This window comes from Choloepus didactylus, chromosome 14 (genome assembly GCF_015220235.1).
Source record: "Choloepus didactylus isolate mChoDid1 chromosome 14, mChoDid1.pri, whole genome shotgun sequence".
NCBI lineage: Eukaryota > Metazoa > Chordata > Mammalia > Pilosa > Megalonychidae > Choloepus > Choloepus didactylus.
In genome coordinates, this window is record NC_051320.1 from 34,670,320 (window position 1) to 34,690,312 (window position 19,993).

A 19,993-nucleotide genomic window follows, 5' to 3' on the forward strand; every position below is an offset into this window, starting at 1 on the left:
AAATAATCTTGTGGTTTTGGACTGTTTATCAATAAGATAATGCCAGGAAACAGTGATTCTGGTTTCAGTTCAAAAATCAAAGGAATAATTAACAGTAATTTTTTTCTCGAGCTAATCAGTTGTTCACACCACTGAATGTTAGAATTTGAGACTATGGACAGAAATATAATATGTTTTACACATTCAAAGGAGTGAAAATAATACATATTGTTTTGATCCTGTGTTAAGTGCTGTTGTAAAAACAAACGGATTCCCCTCACAACAATCCTAAGAGGTAGACACAATTATTAACTTTTTTACAGAGGGGTAGACTGAGGCACGGAGAACTTAAGTTGCCCATGGTCACACAGCTAGTAAGGCACAGAGACAAGATTTAAAGCCAGGCAATCTGTCATTGTGCGACATTCCTAACCCTTATAATGAATATAGGGATTTGTTATAGATCTATTTACTTGCTTTGTGGAAAGACAGGGAGGAAGGGAGGGAAAGAGAAGTGGAAAGGGAGAGAGCGAGGAGAGAATGAAAATGCTAAAATTCTGCCAGCTTGTTGGTATTGTATGCCACAATTTATAATGAAGTTTTAGGTCTTGTAGAGACTTTAATAGAATAAATACTTTTAAATTTATTAATCAAGAGAAGGCTCTGCTAATATTATCAGATGGTGACAGCTTGTGAATTTCTGTTTAATTATAGCCATAATTACAATTCTGTAGCAGTTTCATATTTGGAACAAGAAATTTCTGGTAATTTTTACAGCAATAGTTCCACTTTTTCTTAAAATTATTATATATTTTTTCACTCTCAACACTCCCAGCTTACTTAATTTTAGTACCTACCCTTTTTTAAAAAATCCACAATTTTTAGTATGGTTTTAAGTTAAACAAATAATAGGAAAATTGAAAAAAATTTAGATTTTGTAGCAGAAGGAAAACATCTTCCTACCCCAAGCATACCTCTGTCCGTTTCCATTATAAATTTTAATGGAAAACCATTACAATTATCCATTATAGCCACTCTACCCATAAAGCAGGAATTATCCTGATTGGTCATATTTAATTGAACATTCACTGAGCTACATTTTACTATTATGTAGGGTCACTGTGTATTCAGAGGTACTCAGAAATTGTTCCCACATTCTTCCCTGCCCACTGCCTGTTGTTAAGAGAGTGAGTGAGGAGAGTAAGGAGCCTTATTTATTGAACCTTGGACCTCAGTCTCTTCTCTCTCTTCCTTTCCTTGCAATAGGGTTGGACTTAATCCAGCAGAACCAATTGACTATTTTCTGTCTGTCGTCTTGCAGATGAGTAGAGCTCCATTCAGAGCCCAGCAATTCATGTATGCCCACTCCTCAACTTCTTTCTTTTCAGAAAATGGTAACATGCTCCAAGTAAGCGCTTCCCACAACTCCGAACTCAGAGTTATCTGAAATTAATTCCAAATCTCAGAGGTATACCTTATCATTTTCACCAATAAATAATAACTTGTACTTATGGTTAAGACTTAACAATGAATTATTCACATGTTCTTATGGACTTGGAACCTAGTTCTGTCTTTATGTGCTTAAAGGTAGGGTAGGTATGGACTTTTATCAAGGTAACTCAGAAATTTTTATTAAGAGTTTGTTATGTACTAGACACTGTTCTAGGTTCTGGGGATAGAGTGTTGAACAAAATGGAATGTAAAACAGCCCATATTCTAATTTTCAAACAATATTGTTAAGAAAAGTTACTACTTAGCATTAAAATTCAATCGGAACAAAGGTACAGAAATCACTGATAAAAAATTTTAGTTTAATATGCGTGGTTGGTATTTGGGGACTAGAAAAACCTAACCAAGCCAAAAAAAACTGATAGTAATTATCCAAATCTCTAGTCCCTTATTTAATATAGATAGGATACTTTGTGGTAACATTAATCTTTCGAGAAACTAATCTCAACATTTTAGAAATTAGGTTTTTTAGCTGATGAAAATTCTAAGATTTTCACATCAGTTTTATTACTGCCTCCAAAAATGAATTGAAGTTAAAAAAAAAACAACTGGCTTATGTTGATTTCCTTATGATTCATCATAAGAAAAAGTAGGCGAAGAGAACCCCCAGTTTGAAGGCATATCCAAATTCTAATTCTGAAATTCTTTTGACTGGTTGGTAGATGTTAGTATTGCAACATTTTATGCAGCAACAGAGGACATGGGCAAGTTGTTATCAGCATTCAGTCCAACACTCGGTTGAGAATTTAGTAGTTTTTTAACTCCTTTTGCTCCTCGTGCTCTATCACAGGATATCTCCAACTCTAAAAGTGTCTTTACTCATTCACACACCATACATTCAAGAAGTAGTTACTGAGCACATGCCGTGCTGAACTTGATACTGTGCTGGTCACCGGAGAGTCAGAGATGACTAAGGCTCAGACATAGCTCCAAGGAGACCCAAACTAGGCAACCAGAGGTAACAAGGAGATAAGTAGCATTCACACCACATTTTAATGTAGATTGGGTCAGATGATTTTTTAAAAATCAGCTTCAGTGAATGAAAGCACCAGAACATTCTTTGGGATTTGCCCTCAATGAGGATCATTATTCTTGAAATGTAATAATAGAAGTCAGTAAGTGATCCATCAAATAAAGCCTAATGGGAACCAAAATGAATGATACTTTTTTCTCCTTCAGTCATTGACTTTCCACAGACTTAGCCAAGGCACTTAAACTTTCCCTGTCAATAAATCACCAGTAAACAGCAATGACGGTAGGTGCGGGCTATCTACTGCCCTAGGATTGAGAAAGTTAGTAAACTGCCTTTGATAGCTTGTCAAACATTTTGACTTTGAGGGACAAAAAGGTGTTTTTTAAATGAGGAGTGTTTTGTGCTGAATTGCTGTTAGTCATCCCCATGAGGAAATCATCTCTCATGTAAGAGACTGGGGTAGAGGAGAGCTGTCTTGACATAAGATTGATTTCTGCTAAAGAGTCCTTAAAGGTACTACATGTTTCAATCAGTATTGCTTCCAGTCATATGTAAATTACCCACACTAAATACCCAATATTAGAAGCTACTGAAATGTCCTTTCCAGCGTACTCTCTTGGGCATTTTTTTTACTCTCTCTGACTTTCTTCCGGCCTGAAGGGAAGCAGTGGTTCTCATGCTTTAGTGTGCCTCATAGTTGCCTGGAAGGCTTGTAAACCCAAACACTACCTAATTCTTTAGTTCTGGGTAGAGCCTCTGAATTTGCATTTCTATTAAGTTCCCAGGAAATGCTTTCACTGTGGGTCTGAGGTCCATACTTCCAGAACCAGTGGTCAAGTACAGAGATTTGGGAAAGGAAATGGGAGTGCTATGGAAAGCTAAATCCAGCTCTGATCTTGCTAACAGAGCTACCCAACCTGTTGGGTAGATACTCGCTGCTGACCAAGGGTCCATTTAGAGTAAACAGCCCCCTTGTGAATGAGAGATTTGCCGGGTAGCAGGTAGAACATTCCTAACTGTCCCACTCTGAGGCACAGGTTCACAAATAATGAATCATTTAACCTCCCTCTGCTCCAGTTTTTCTCCACTTCAAAATAGCAATGGTAATTTCTGTTCTTTGTTATTAAAAATCAAAACAAACAAATTAAAAAAAACCCTGTAGATTGGTAAGGTAAGCTCTATGGCGTACTTTTAGCTTCAAAAAAAAACTCACTCTATTTAGATTTAAAATTCAGAGTGTGTCTTTTTCTATTTCAAACATGTAATAAGTATGATTGGCAATTGATAACCTGTTCCTTACCCAACATTTGTTATAAAGGAAAAGGCAATGCCAAACAAAAATAATGACAACAACAAAAACATCATAATTACATACTGTGAAATAAGTATATCTGCCTCAGGGACAATGAAAGGTCATTAAAATGCTGCAGGAAACCCTCATGGGTAGGGAAGATAAATTGCTTTGAAAGAAAAGAAATAAGAGGAATCTGATGCAGGTGGACAAACCAGTTTTGTTGCTATCTTTGCTTGTTGGAGATGGTCCATGTTCTAAAAATGTACAAATACTATAAGTGGTCTGAGGACATGGTGACAACTGCATCTAATTCTGAAACAGAAAAACTTCCAAGGAAGTTAGAAGAAACAATTGAATGAGAACTATTACCCATTAAATTACTCTTCCTCAAAATGCTGTGTTTCAAAACTTTTTAAAATTTGGAAAAGCATGAAGACTTTATGTGATCCCAAATATTACATATATTTGCCCAGAAATATTTGTGTATCTAGCTAGTGTAACTGGGTTGCAAAATACATTACAACTCTAATGTATATAGAGAAAATATGTCTTTATTAAATCTACAACTGATGTGGGCTACTGCCTACTGAGTAGTTGAAAACACACACATACACACACATGCACACATACACAAACACACACTTTTTTCCAATCCAAGCATCTCTGATTTCTAAATCTGAAGGGTTTTGTTAGGTACTGCTTCAGTCTCTAATTTTACCCCTTCTTCTCTAATGTAGTATCAGGTGGGAGGGACTTCTGAGCTAGACCTAGATGAAACTGAGGGTCTTGGGAACCAGTTGGGGAGATTTACAGGCCACTTCCCCACCCCCACCTTCAAGTGACCCTTCTCTTCCTTAAATTCCTCAGCATAAGAAGGTTCCATTTCTTTTACTTCTAATTTACATCCTCGTTCTTCCATGGCTTACCCAGATCTCAAAATGCAAACTTCTAGAACTCCACCACACTGACATTCAAGGCTAAATGAACTTATGTGAGATGATCAGAAATTAAAGTATTGTAGACGTCATTAACATAAAAGTCCAACAACTTTTTGCTGCAATGATTAATACTGAAATAGTAGTTTGTTTCTTTCCAACATTTATTATATCTCTACTAACTGCCAGGTTTCATTTTTCCCCCCACAAATAATGACTTTTCATTTGTTTTCCAAACACTGAATGACAACTCAGTAAAAAATGCTGCTGGATGCATCAAATACCAAGATGTTCCTCCTGCCCATTTCACCTCTTGTAGTGCCACTCACAACGTAATTTAGGACCGGTTTTTTTTCATCTCAATTTTTACTGTAGTCTCTTGTCTACTCCTTCCTGCCTCTATCCTTATGTTACAGTTCCTGAAACACAGTAATAACAGTTGTGAGGGATGATGTTCATAACTAGATGGTTATGAACACTTTGCAGAGTGACGGGCTGTTCATTTGGGGAAGGGCAGTCACCACCACTTGATGCCTAAGTCTCGGTATGGAACTTCCTTCCTCTCTCAGGAATGGTGAAATCCAGCACAGAACTGGCATGAGGAAGAATTATAAGGAAGCATGAACCTTATAATGTCTTCTCAGAAAATGTACATACACACATACATGTGCACAAAATTTTCAATGTAACTTCAAAGGGGTCCTCGGAACCCCTATGTGTCTTGAACACTAGGTTAAGACCCCTGGTTCCACATATTCTAAAATTTACTCTTAAATAATGTATCCCAGATGGCTGTGTCTTTGGGCCAAATTTCTTAGATCACTTATACTATTGCTTCTACTGAATTGCCCCCTCCTTATGCCTTTGGCTTGCACTGAGACACAACTGCAAGATGTCTTTTCTAACTATTGAAGTGATGCTATTGAGGTAATCCCAATAGCGTCCTTCATGCATAGACTACACAAATGCATACAGCATCTTACATATTGCTTCCCAAGGCTAAGAGAGATTCAGGAGTCCATCCTAAAGGTCCATGAACCCCAGCCTAAAACTCTTTTGTACATAACATACTAGTTTTTTGTAAACCAAACTGTTTATATATTTCTCATACTTTGTTTCCCAGTTATTCTCCCCTATTATTTCATAAATGTTTTTGATGTTTCAGCTATGTCATATGTACTAACATGAAATAGATTAAGATGTTGCTTTTGCATTGTTTTGCCCACACCTAGCCCAAAGTGGAAGCCTGGAAGCTGGCATGGTGGTGGCACTAATAATCCAGAAGAGAGAACCTTAAAGTGGCTTTGGTATTCCTCTTTCACCTACCTGGATTGTTTTCCAATGAGGAAACTGGGAAATTCAGAATTTTGCGTTAACTAAGTGAATAGGTTTTTCTTTATGATTTCATTTCCTCTAAAATTTTTGCCATCTCATTGCCCATTGAATAAATCCAATGTGTACTCCGTAGCCTGGAACTCAAGACATTTCTGGTGTTCTAACCTATCTCCAGTTCCATCATCTCCTTTTCTCTTTCACATAGCTCTTTGCTGCTGCCATATTGCACGAGACTTTCTTCTCTGGACAGCTAACGAGTGTTCTGATTTGGGTGCCTTTGTGCATGCCATTAACCATGCTAGGAATTTAAGTTCCTCAGATGCAATGCTAATATGCTTATATAACTAATAAATTGGACAAAAACTGTTAAATGGCACCAATAATAACTGTTTTGTTTAAGACTAGTACACATACATACTGTATTCTACCCTGTGGCAAACAAGTACCTTCATGATCTCATATCAGCTTACTTCTCCTGCCCCACATCTTTCAAATGCTTGGAATTTTCTCCTTCCTCCATACTTCACCTGTCTGCCTCCCTTTCCCCCTTGAAATGACACCTCTTTGGGGAAGGCTGGTTTCCACCCTTCCTATGGGTTTCATAGCCTCCCATTCTGAATCCTGTTACATCACACTGTATTATAACTCCTTGTTTATTGTTTTCTTTCATCATTGAATCCCCAATGCCTATACAGAACCTAGCATGTAGAGGGCACTGGTATGAATGATGGTGAAATTGAAATAAAGGTAATACTGGTTTTGAAGAGTTAAATGACAACAGTTATGGAAAGTCATAAAAGCATTCATACCTTTGCTCTAGTAATCCAGGGGTCAAAAACACAAATGCCTTCAGGGATCAAGCAGATAATGCAAATATGTAGCATGGCCTGGAGGAAGAAAATGGAGAGTACAGGCTACTCTATGCTACTCTACATGCTTAAACACAGTCAGAGTTATTTTTTTTAATAAACATTATCCATGCCCAATGAACCATAAACTCTGTCTCAGTAGTACTAATTAATTCTACAGAAACATTTCTTTAGAAGGAAAAAGATATATTCTTTAAAATGGTTGCCTGTGAATTCATCTGTAAGAAAGAAAATAAGTGAATACAACTCAATAGCTAGTAATAAGGGACTTATTAAATATAAATCCTATACACTAAATGTAACATATTCCTTAACATTAAAATAATTTCCCAAGTTGTAAAATATGGAAGAGGCTTTTACTATTCAAAATAGTGGCAGAATAAAGCAAAACTGTGTGTTTGCTGTAATTGCAGCCATGTAAAAAATATGCATGCTTATTAAAATAAATTTGAAGGGATTAAGCAAAATGAAAATAACTGTGTTAGGGTGGTCAGAACAGTAACGAATTTTTTAAAGTTCAACACTTAATAATGCTGTTGTTTTTGTGATCCTAATCTTTGGAGAAAATGTTAGGTATATCTTTCAGAATCTTAGAAGACAACTCCTAGCCAACAGAACCAGGTTACTTTGGGTAAGAGCTGAAGAATATGCATTGTGAGCTGAGATAGAAATACCATTGTCATAGCAACCACCAAAAGTTTCATAAAGGAATTGCTCGAATTTTTTTAATGGAGATGACTAACAATATTGAAATATTTATGATACAGTGAGGAGTTAGATATAAGAAGTTTGATAAAGGCTTTTCCTGGAAAATTGAGATAAACTTGGCATAACTTTAGGATCAGAAGTTAGCACATTTTTTGGACTGATTAGCTTTTATTGACATAATGCTGGTAAGATGCCAGGCTGTCTTTCTTGCATATAGTAATTATAACTTAACAATAAAATTATTTAACAATAAATAGTATAATAATTCTATAATCATAATCGTTGCTGTTATGATGAACAAAAAAGCTCAGTTCTCCCAGTCAGGGGAAATTTTATAGATTTTTCTGATTCTTTATGAAAATTCAATTATGTTTTTTCAAAATTCTTCAGTGGTATTATACATGACCTTCTTGAAACAGGCCTGTGGAAATACTGATAGCATCAATAAAAATTATTGTGATTTCTTCCTTGGAAAGAGCATGTTCCATCAGTCCCATTGTCTCACTTGTTAAGCTGACTTGCCATCTATCTGATAAATCTTTTCAGTCTCCATATTTCTTGCCAGGATTTATATATTTAATCCCATTACGTTTTGAGTTTAGAGAATGCTCCTTAGGTTATTTTAGAGCCCAGATTCGCTATAGTTTGCAAAATCTGGCACAGTCTGCAGGCATGTGTCAATTCAGTACATGGGCCGTGTGTTAATTCTCCTTAGACAATGCAGGTTTCCTGAATAGTGAATGACACCCATGGCTTTATCCAACACAACAACTAATGCAGTAAAACTGCTAATTTTGCAATCAAGCTGAAGCCATGAGTGGTTTCTTTGTTTCACTTAGAAAAGCTGCTTCTTTGCTGACATACTCCCATGGTGACAACTTTGCTATCTTGTATAAATAAGCAGCCTAGATATAGGATTATATGTTGAAGAGAAACAAACTGTCAGTAATTACATGTAAGAAGAAAATTCTAATTAGCGTTTTTTTTAAATTTGAGGTAAAAGCATGTAAATCTGGGTTTATCAAAAATAGCAGCACAGTATACAAAAGCGTATTTCTCATTCCACATACAACTTGTCTCTAGCTGTCGTTTCGTTCTATGTCAACATGGTAAGTTTCTATTTAAAATTAAAAAAATAAAACACAGTTGAATCACTATTACTGCAAAATAAGGGCCTCTACACCTGCGTCAAGAGGCATTATGAAGTAAGCCAAAATTAAACAAGGTATGGGATCTAGTTTGAGGCCAGCACAGTTCAGACCATCCCTCCAGTGGCCTCGTCTTTGTAAGTAACACCTAACTATTGTTAGCAGTAACCCCTTGTTCACTCAGCTCTCACACCAATTCTTCTAATCCATTCAGTATGTGTTTTCATTCAGTATGTGTCTCTTGTTTTCTGAAACCATGATAAAACTATTCTTTTTAACTAGCTACTGAGGACAGAAATCGTGTTATAAATCAAATGGGAGTATTGACATTCCATTTCTTTTTTAATCATCTAACCACAAAATTAAACTCTGGATTCTTAAAGAAGAATTCAGGCTTTATGAAAGTGTGTGAATCAGATCTGTTCACTCATTCATTTGAAACTTAACAGAACTATATATAAAAGACTGCACTAGTAGGTTAAAAATGTTCTTTGAGGGACTCACTGTCCAGTTAATCAGTACAACTAATCATCACTCTTGCTGAAGTTTTGAATCAGAAAAAAAATAAAGAATTGAACCAAACTGTGTTAAATATTGCACACAAATGCCATAGGGAGCAAAGAGGAAAGACATTTTTCCATTGGAAAACATATGATATCTCTATAATAAATTAGTATGTATCTTAAGCACCTTTGTTTCAAGAAATTAAGGAAATTATTAACCTCCCAAAATCATTCTGTAAGAAACCCCTGCCTCTTAACAGTGGTCTTAGTCATCCGGGTCATATGAAAACTTGTTGCTAATTTGAGGCTTTCTAAATTTAAAGTCATAGGATAAGTTGAGTAATTAACCTTGAATTGAAATTCAACTAGGAAAGTGACTGAGATGGACTAGTCAGAATGTTGTTACACTAATTTGATTTATATAATGCTGCCCTAGTCACTCTTTTACAAATCAGCTGAACAGTAAAAATTCTGCACCTTCAAATATTGATAAACTTCTTGATAAAGTTTTCAAGATTAATCTGAATGGATTTAAAATGTGATGAAAGAATAGGGGTAGATTTCTTTAACCCACTGATCAGCACCATACCTTGTCTAACTTCAGGATTTGCACATGCAGAATTTGAACCAGAAGAAATACTTTTATTAGTCCATTTCTTTTCCAAAATTCCAGGACTAAATAAAATATTAATAAAATATCTCCATAATGGAAGAGGGAAATTATATGAACAGTGTACTTTCTATGCAATATTTATGTAAACCTAAAACTGCTCTAAAAATAGTCTATTACTTAAAAAAATAATTTTTTAAAAACTCCATAATTATCTCACAAGTATGTTGAGATAAATAGCTATGAAATAACTGAAATTTCTAAAAAAAGTATAGCAATAACAGATTATTATTTACAAAAACATATCTCAGTTAAGAAGGATTAAACTGTGCAGGTATTAATGTTTAATGCTTTCTTGAAAGTAAAGAACTTGCTCATATAGAACATAAATATATAATACATTAATAACTTCATTATGGAGTTAAGATTCAACAGGAAACAATTAGGGGATATGTGAGTGGTTTTATTTTTTTCTTTGCCTCTATTACTGTGATATTTCCTGTCATGGTCTCTTAGTGTAATTGCATTTAAAGCGTTCCCTAACTATTTGTCCATTAAAGAAACTCAACATAAAGATCCAATCTGAGCTTGCTAAGTGATGTAAAATTAATAAAACCTGCAGTTCATTGGAATCTAGTGTGTAACAGGATTTTTGCACACCTGGCTCTTAAACTAATTTGTTTTGGATTCTGGACAAATTACTTGGTACCATGGTTAAGGGGCTTGCAGAGAAATTTTGATAAATACCTCCACTTCATAATGAGCTAATAGCTATGTGTATGCAAAATATTTTGTGGGAACGAAGAATTAAAGATCAAGGAACACTGGATTTCCCAAGGAGCACCGAACCATAATGTGTATATAAAGACTGGGAAATGACCATGAAGAAACATTCTCACCAATAAAAGCCAAATACCTGCAGCTTCCTTCTTTTGCTGAAAATCTGTCCTAGTATTTTCAAGTTAACTTATATATTAAAAGAATGTTTCATTTCCAATACTGCTGTTGTTACAATGCAGGGGATATGTTTCTGTCCAAAGACTCTTCATCCACAATATGTGATTAAAGCAAAGGTATAATTATATAGCATCACCCTTAACTCATTTGAATTGGTAAAGTATATTCTATGTCCCATATAATGGACAAATCTAAGACTGTAAGGTAGTTATAGGAGTCCCTGGTAGGATTGAAAAGGGTGTATTTACATCTTTTTTGATATTAAAGTCACATTGCTACTATGTCTTAAATAACTTCTTAAAATTAACACACTCACCATAATCATCATTTGTTTACCCCAATACAGGTTTTTTTTCCCAAACAAGAAAGGCATTTGTGTATGGGTGTTTCCGTGAATTAGAAGACTGGCATCTTTTTAAAAAGCTGTCTGAGGCGATCGTATAACTGTATAGCTTATATGGTGTGACCGTGTTATTGTGAAAACCTTGTGGCTCACACTCCCTTTATCCAGTGTACGGAAAAATGAGTAGAAAAAAGGGGGACAAAAAGTGGGTGAATAATAGGAGGGGAAAGGAGTATGGGATGTTTTGGGTGTTCTATTTTTACTTTTATTTTTACTTTTATTCTTATTTTTTGGAGAATTGAAAATTTTCAAAAAATTGATTGTGGTGATGAATGCACAGCTATGTAATGATACTGTGCACAAATGATTGTACACTTTGGATGATTTATGGTATATGAATATATCTCAATAAAATTGCATTTAATAAAAAGCTGTCTGAGGAAGTTTTCAGTGGTGCACTATTTTACAAATAAACTTCAGTGTAGCATAAAAAATAATCAAAGTCATTCTCTCATATTTCCTTAACTCCAGGGTGCCATATATTGTATGCTTTGCTCTCAAATTAATAACTTTTTGGATAGGAAAAAAAAGCCAGTACAAGATATGTATATTCAAATTAATAACTTTTTGGATAGGAAAAAAAAAAAAAAAAAAAAGCCAGTACAAGATATGTATATACCTGAAAGTAAATTCTGGTTTCATAAATTTAAAATCTAAAAAATAAAACAGTGTCAAATGGAGGAAATAATTTTTTTTACCTTAGAACTGAATTCAAATTTAAGTTCAACTTCTACAGCAACCTTTAGAAAATTTTACTGTGCAATCTGTCTTGAAGATGATTTATAATTTACTATGATTGTTTTGGAAAGTTTACATTAATTGTTAGGATCCAAAGTTGGAGCAAAACCTTCAAATACCTGAAATGCTCTCTCAATCCAGACCAGAATGAACTCAATTGATTCTATAATGAGTTTCATGGGAAGTACAGCAGGAAGTGTACTTATTGTATTGTATTTATTGAGTAAAAAATAAATGATGAACATGATGACTTGCTCCCAAGTATGCTCATGATTCTTGAAAACATTGAAATACCAAGAGAATGACCATAAAGCTGCTAGGAAAAGTGAATACTTTAGCCTACTCACAGTCTTTTTGAAGCAAAGGCTCTTTTCTGGGCATAAATGCAAAGAAATATATATTTGGAAAAATGATTCTAGTTACAGTTAGAAGATGAGGAACTCTGAGGTTTCATTTATTGCTGATGAAAGAGTTTTTGAGCCTTTGTATACTGTTCCGTTTAGACATTGGCATGCTGTGCTTATTTTCATTAGCAGTTGCAAAGATGGACAAAATTCTAGGCACAAACGAGTAGAATACTGGGTAAAGAAACAAAATACCTCCCCCCTTTGACAAAAGCTTGGTGCATTCAAACCTAGAACACAGATACAAATCTGTTTGCCAATGCTAGGGTAACATCTCAGAGGACAGGAGGCTCCCCTGAAATCTCTCATCCTCCTTAATGTGATTTAGATCATGTAATGGGTTCCAGGCACAGGCTTGCCAATATCACAGAATTTATCAGCCCATATTGTAATTTTTTTTCTGTTTACTACTCTTGACACTGGACTGTAGGCTTCAGGAGGACAGCAATCTATTCACATTTACATCTTAGGACCTATGCAATGCCTTTCACCTCATAGTCACTCAATTAATGCTTGCTAAAATTAAAACTGAATTTTTAAAAAATCACAGAAAGATTGTTGAAGTAGCAAATATAATGGTGGGAATGACAAAGGAATTGCGAGCATTTAGTTTGGTAAAATGAAGGTTGTAAAGGACTGTGATCAGAGACGATGTATTCCTGGAATGTATGAATGTTTCCAGTAAATCCTGGAAAACTAGAAGTGGGCCACACCTGGTAAAGGTAGAAAAGGGGCTTATATTTATTGTGCACTGTATGGTAAACATTATGTTAATCCTCAGTGTATGAGGAAAGCATTGTGATCACCACTTTAAAATTGAGAAAACAGACAGAGTGGCTTTATAGTTGCAACATACCGGAGCCAAGATTTAAACTCTCCCATATGGCCCAAGTCACAAAGCCATCAAACCTGGCTGCCTTAAATTGTAATACTTTTATTTTAAGATGGGGAAAAAGAATCAGAACTTTTAATTTTGCATATTAGATGATACCCTAATCGTGGATCACCCCAAAATTATAAACAGATTCAATACAGTATTATATTTATCTAAAAATGCTATAGTCAAGGAAGGTTATCAAAACAGGTTATATTTTGGGGTATGTTCCAAAACCTTTGTAGGTGGTGTCAATAAGGAGACTCTGTTCCTTGTTAGCACCAACAGTGGGCCATACTGGATTGGATGGACATGAGTCTGATGTTAGTGGGACTCTTCTCTTGTACTTAGAACATGCTCTGTAATTCTTTGGCGATGAAATATCTCTTTGTCTCTTTGATTCCGTTATCATTGAAAATGATTCTTTAAGGGAACAACAGTTTTGTTTTTCCAATATGCATTGAGAATGCTACTTGTTAACTCCCATTATATGCTGGAGAGTTGTCGATAGTCCCCTTATACATCCCTGTCTATCCAGACAGAAAATAGTAAATTGATCCCAGTCACTTCTGTCTAAACAAACTGTTTAAAGGAGGACATCAGGATCTGAACTGAGGAGAGGTATTTCAGAGAAGAGCAAACAGTGTAGAGAGAATTTACTCTGGAAGCCCCATAAAATGCAAATACCCATGCCAGGCCCATATGGAACTTAACGTTTTCAAAGTAATATAGCTTGACAACTTTTCTTTAGAATTTGGGATGAGTAGAAGAAAAAAAAAATCTGGTCAATAAATGTATGTGATGGTTAGGTTTATGTGTCAACTTGGCCACCTGATGATGTCCAGGTGTCTGGTCAAGCAAGCACTGTCCTAACCATTCCTGCAAGCACATTAGTGGCTGGTTAAGAAACCAGAAGGCTGGTTTATTAAATCATCGGTCAATTGACTGTAGCTGTGACTGATTTTATCAATGAAGGGCATGTCTTCTGCAATGAGAGAATCCAATCAGCTGGATTTAATCCAGTCAGTTGAAGACTTTTAAGGAAGAGACAGAGAGGACCTTCACTTCTTTGGCTAGCCAGCAAAGTGTTTCCTGAGGAGTTCATCAACACCTTCTTCGGAGTTGCCAATTCACTGCCTGCCCTACAGAATTTGGACTCGTGCATCCCCACAGTTGCATGAGACAATTTTATAAAATCTTGCATTTACAAATATCTCTTGTTTATTCTGTTTCCCTAGAGAACCCTAACTAATACAATGGACTATGTATTTTTTCCTCACATTTCTTTGAAATCCTTTGGGAGAACTCCCTGACTTGTCATCTGACTGGTTTTAAACTTTGCCAGAAAAAAACACACTGGGAAGAAGTAAGACCTAGTTCTTCTCTGGTGTACTGTTGGCATTCCTCCAACTCTTCTGGAAAACACCATTCTATTATTTATATTCCTACAGAAATAGGGGTTGAAGTGAAAGGTCCTGTATAGCCTCTTAGACAAAAGAATCAGGATATTCTTAAAGAGACCATATCCTAACAGGCTTATTGAAAATCAGTATTAGTTCATCATCGTGTCCCAACAAGATTGCAAGGTTGTCTAGCAACAGAATCAGGCGACCTTAACAGGAACACACATGGGAACAATGAAGAAAAGTCATCAAAACCTAAAAAAGGCAGATTCTTTTAACTAAATCTTTGTGGAAAGACAGCACGTCATGGGAAGAATGAGTTATTTAACCTAAGAATTCTTTTCTTCTACTGGTACAGTATTACATTATAGCTAAATATGAACTGTTTTCCATAAAATATAAATCACAATGGTACTTTAAATCTTTATATAATTTAGGACACTTAAAAGGGTTTATCAGGATTAGCTCAAAAATTCATAGGACACCTCTATGCTGCCCCATTAGTTATCTTTAAAACTGTAGAGATTGATAAAGAAAGAAAAGTACACACTATATCATACCATACATATATATGGCAGTACTGCCAATACCCTGACTGAGAAGCTGGTTAACATTGAACTTGAAATATTTAATGTGTACACAAAACTGTTTTGGCACTGCAGACAACTGAGTGCATTGTGGGTGATGGAACCCTTGATAAAACGTGTCTCCTGATAATCTTACACAACAAACACATTCCCATCTGAATACGTACCAACTGTTTTTGACAACTGTGCAGTCACAGTTATGTTTGGTGGAGAGCTGTATACTCTCGGACATTTTCATACTGCAGAGCAAGAGGATGATGACAGATTGTGACCACTGAGTTATCTATAACAGAAGTATTTCTAGTCTGTTTCCCATCCGTCTCTCTGTCCTCATTTGAAAATGTAGAAGAGAAGTGGGTACCTGAAATAAGTCACCACTGTCCAAAGACTCCTTTCTTTTGCTTGTTGGGATCCAAGTTGATCTCAGAGGTGACCCCTCTACTATTGACAAATTTGCCCGGAACAAACGCTATCACTCCAGAGACTGCTGAAAAGCTGGCCTGTGACCTGAAGGCTGTCAGATATGTGGAATGTTCTGCACTCACACAGAAAGGCCTGAAGAATGTATTTGATGAAGTAACATTGGACAGCTGGATCCTCCAGAACTGAAGAGGAGCCACAGGCATGTGCTGCTATGAACTTCTCTCCAGAGCACTTTCTGCACAGCTGTTGTTAGCGTCATACTAAAAGCAATGTTTAAATTAAACACATGATTAAAACAAAATTTCTTTTTGTAATAATGACAAAATGCCCTGCATTTTCCCATGTGCACTCATGTGAGACAAGGCCCATAGGTATGGCTCCCTGTCCACCTCCCAGTACTAGTAAGTTTTGAATAATTGTGTATGTCAGAAAAGTGATTAGTACTAGTTTTTATTTTGTTGTTTCAAAATAATTTTTGGTAAATAAATAAATACAATTATATTTGATTAATTAGAAGGGTTCTACTTTCATGTCATCGCATATAATTAGACAATCAAAAATTGTATGCTTATCTTTTCAATTCAAACAGCATATAATTATAAATATACCTATTATCCTTCTATCATATATCTGTCTTTCTATCTAATTCCCATTTCCAGTAAAAATCCCTACAATGCACTATCTCTCTGAGAGTACTAAATTGACTTTTTTTTTTTTACTGTTTTGACAGAATGGGTTGATTTTATACTGCAATATCTATAAACTCTTGAGGAAAAGCACCAATTTGCTTCTCTTAATAACAGTAGAAATAGATCTGTTACATGAGGGCACAGACATCTAAAAAATTCGGTCAAAGAATCAGCTCAGGGTCCTGGATGGGGAGGCAGAAAACCCCGGTTCTGCTCCTAGTTCTGTCTCTGGCTTGGACAAGTCACTTAAATGATCTAGATCTCATATACCTCATCTATAAAATGAGACCTCCAAGACCCTTTTGAGTCTAATACTTTTGAAGTCCATGTCCATCAACTCTAAGCACTACTATTTTTTTTTCTCCTGGAAGAGTTGTTTGTTTTACTGAATTGGGTAGTTGGCCACTATCTTTAGGTGGGTGTTGGAAGTAGCAGGACTGTTAACCAATATTGTTCACACATCAGGCAGAATAATTTCAATTTTTTTTTTTTTTTACTTTTCTTCTTCTGATTTTATGTTGTAGAACTGATTTTTGTTCTCTGGGAGCAGAAATCAAGCAGGTGCAGATGTGATATGTTGCAGCCCTTTCTATCCTACCTTTTGTTGTTTTAACAATTGGCTTTTTAAAAAGTCTTTAGAAGATTAGATTAGCACTTGTTTCTATTTTTCTTGAGAAGTTTTATAATTTCACAAGAAGGTCATTCTTAAGTAGACATGATCAATAACAAAATCTTGAAAAACAACCAGTCTACCAACAAATTTATACATTTTAAGATTAAATAGGTTGCAGAACCCAGGGAAGGGGGAGAAATACTTTAAGAGATACAAAGACAGAGCTTCCAGAGATGCTCCCATGACTTGGTACTGCTGGGAACCAACATTAACAAATGAACTTGACCCTCAGTAATTGGTGAATGGTGTATTTATCACGATGTTGGAAGCAACAATCCTAAGGTCATAAGTCAGAGAACCAGAATCATGCCATGCCCACACTGTTCTATATGTTACTTTTTAACACAGGGAAAAATTGCTATAAACATTTAAATTGCAAGGAAGTGAAAAAGTGGTTTTTAAACCAAGCATTTAATTCCAGACTAGGTTTTTGATCATGCAACCCAAGATGTACCCCTAAAGTAATACTGACAGTAATACTAAAGTAATACTAAGTTTTGGGGAAGACGTTCCTATTTTCCCATCAAAATACCACTTTTCCCACTAATAAATCTTTGGCATTTAAGAGAGAACATGTTGGAAGAGAGCCATAGATATTTAAATCCAGGAACTTAATATTGACTTAAGAAACAAGCAGGCTTAGGAAGAGAGAAAGCTACAGATATCATTGATGAAGACTTTGCACTTTTGAGTAAGAAATTATGAATAGAAATGGAGAATTCTCTTTAATTCATATTTTATCTGTGATTCAAGGAAGTGGACTATTAGAAGTTTATCAGGATGTTTGAGAATGAAAAGTAACCTGCTGGAGAACACAGGTGCCAGTGATGTAGAAACAAAGACTGAAAGACAGAGACACATTGTTGTAGTTAAGGATTTCACCAGCATCGTAGGAGATGTTTTTATAGTTGACACCATAATCTATTGTAGTTACACTAATACAAATTTTAAATTATGGAAGACACAAATATAATATATAGGGGAAATGTTCAATAAACTGTACATAAAGTATTGCAACAGTAAATATTAAGTTTTTTTCAATGAATTAATTTACTGTCTTTTGTGGTCTTTTTAATGAGCCTAGTTTAAAAAGAAAGTTTCAGTTAGGGAACAAGGAGTTTAAAATAACAAGAACCCAATTTCTACAATCTGGTTTCTGATGCTTAAAATGGGCAGACTATGAAATGGTGCATGGCTGAGGCCTGTGGAAATGTATGTGCTCTTTGGTTGAATCATATTATATTCTGTAACATGCAGGAATACTCATAATTTATGCTTTTCAAGCAGATTTTTAGAGTAATAGTAGTTGCCTTCAGAACCTGCTTTTCTAACTAATTAGGATAGGCCTTGGGCAAAACTGTGATGATTGCTTAAGTTTCCTCAAGCTCTGCTTTCTGAGTTCCTTTCCCATTTGAGTATATTTATTACTTTATCCTCTCTGTTACCTAATACCCTCTGCAAAACCTTATGTCCCCAAGTTTTTCTTCCTCCTCCACACCATCAAAACTTGCTTTCAGATCATTCAAGCTGAGCTAAAAATGACTAAGACTAAAGTATTTGAATTTCAATGGGAAAGAAAGATTTAAGCTAATGGGATGAGGTTCTGAGCTAAAGAGATGAAAGCAGACTGTCAAGCATCAGTTAGTAGCTAGAGAAGAAATGTTTGGGCATCAGGACTTTTCCGCTCCCCTCTATGGTAAGACTAGTTCTCAAGCCATATAGTTCGATGCAAGTAATTGTACAAAAGGCTCAAGAGATCAGAAAACAAAAACAAAAATCATTTCTTCTGAGTTCATAAATAGGATACAGGTTTAATAAAAAGAACATTAAAATTGCTCCCTGTTCCCTGAACCCAAACCAATGGGGAAAAGGGGTTGAATAAAGTTGCTTTGATGTTAGTGAATGGCCAGAAAAATTCAGTCTAGAGTTACAAAGGAAAGTGAATATAAAGATGATGTATGTGTGTGTGAGAATGTGCATTTGTATAGAACTTATTTCTGTCATCTAGGAAAACACTTTAAACCTGCTAAAGTTATTAATGCACTGAAATGAAACTATAAACTTCAAAATCATTTTATTGCTAAATTGGGTCATAGTTGAGGGATGAATCAATAGAGATGACTTCCTTGAAAGGTCTCCCAAAGCTATTAATTTTTTTTATGGCATTGCTATGGAAGGGGTTTGTTTTGAGAAGACATAGAGAATACTATTTCCCAAGTATTTTAGCAATAGTTGAGCAAAAATAAAATATGATAGAAAGTACAGTTGTTTTTCTTTGTCTCATATACAAGTTAAAATGAAAAAATGAAAAAGGCTTACATTTTATGATTCTTATATTTAGCAGTTATGGAAATTAAAACAAACTGATCTTACTATTCAATATGTTTTTTCAGTTACCAAAAGAACACTTGCTTTGAAAATGATTTCTGACTGGGTACATTTGTTTAACAGAAGCAGACAGCAAAAGCAGCATTGTGTGCAAAAGTGAAAAGTACATAGGACAGTAGTTAGTAGTTATTGATCATTTTTCATGGAAATTGGTAAATTAGTTTTCTAGCATTCCATCACTCACATTTTTTAACAAAAGTGGCATTTTTTTCTTACCAGATTTTCTGTTATTCAATAGGAAGTGAGGAAAAAAGCACTTACTGTTTCTAAGCCAGTTAGCTTCCTGACTTGCCTGAAGATTATGAATATGAATAGAGGCTTTCTCTACAATACAGTAGGTCTTAATAAAAACAAAAAGACTGGCGGTAACGTATTCTACAAAGGAAAGTGTGCCAAGACATAGTCAGCAGTCTCTTGTAATTTTTTGAGGTTTGAATTTTATGTTTCTCCTAAATTTTTACTGTAGAATTTATGATGCTATAATACTAAATTTAAGAAGAAAGTGTACAGGCTTCACATATCTCTAGATTGTACATTGATAACATTTAAACTTGAACATTAAATTGTCATTTCATAAACTAGTAAAGAATT

The 19,993-nt window shown here is 35.2% G+C and overlaps 1 protein-coding gene and 1 pseudogene across 3 annotated transcripts in view; both read left to right on the top strand.

Annotated features, from left to right (window-relative positions):
- The window catches only part of PKIA (cAMP-dependent protein kinase inhibitor alpha), a 76,263-nt gene that overhangs the window by 18,413 nt on the left and 37,857 nt on the right, over nucleotides 1-19,993 (top strand). The gene's annotated exons all lie outside the window — the stretch shown is intronic.
- LOC119508816 lies at nucleotides 2,738-15,867 on the top strand (annotated as a pseudogene).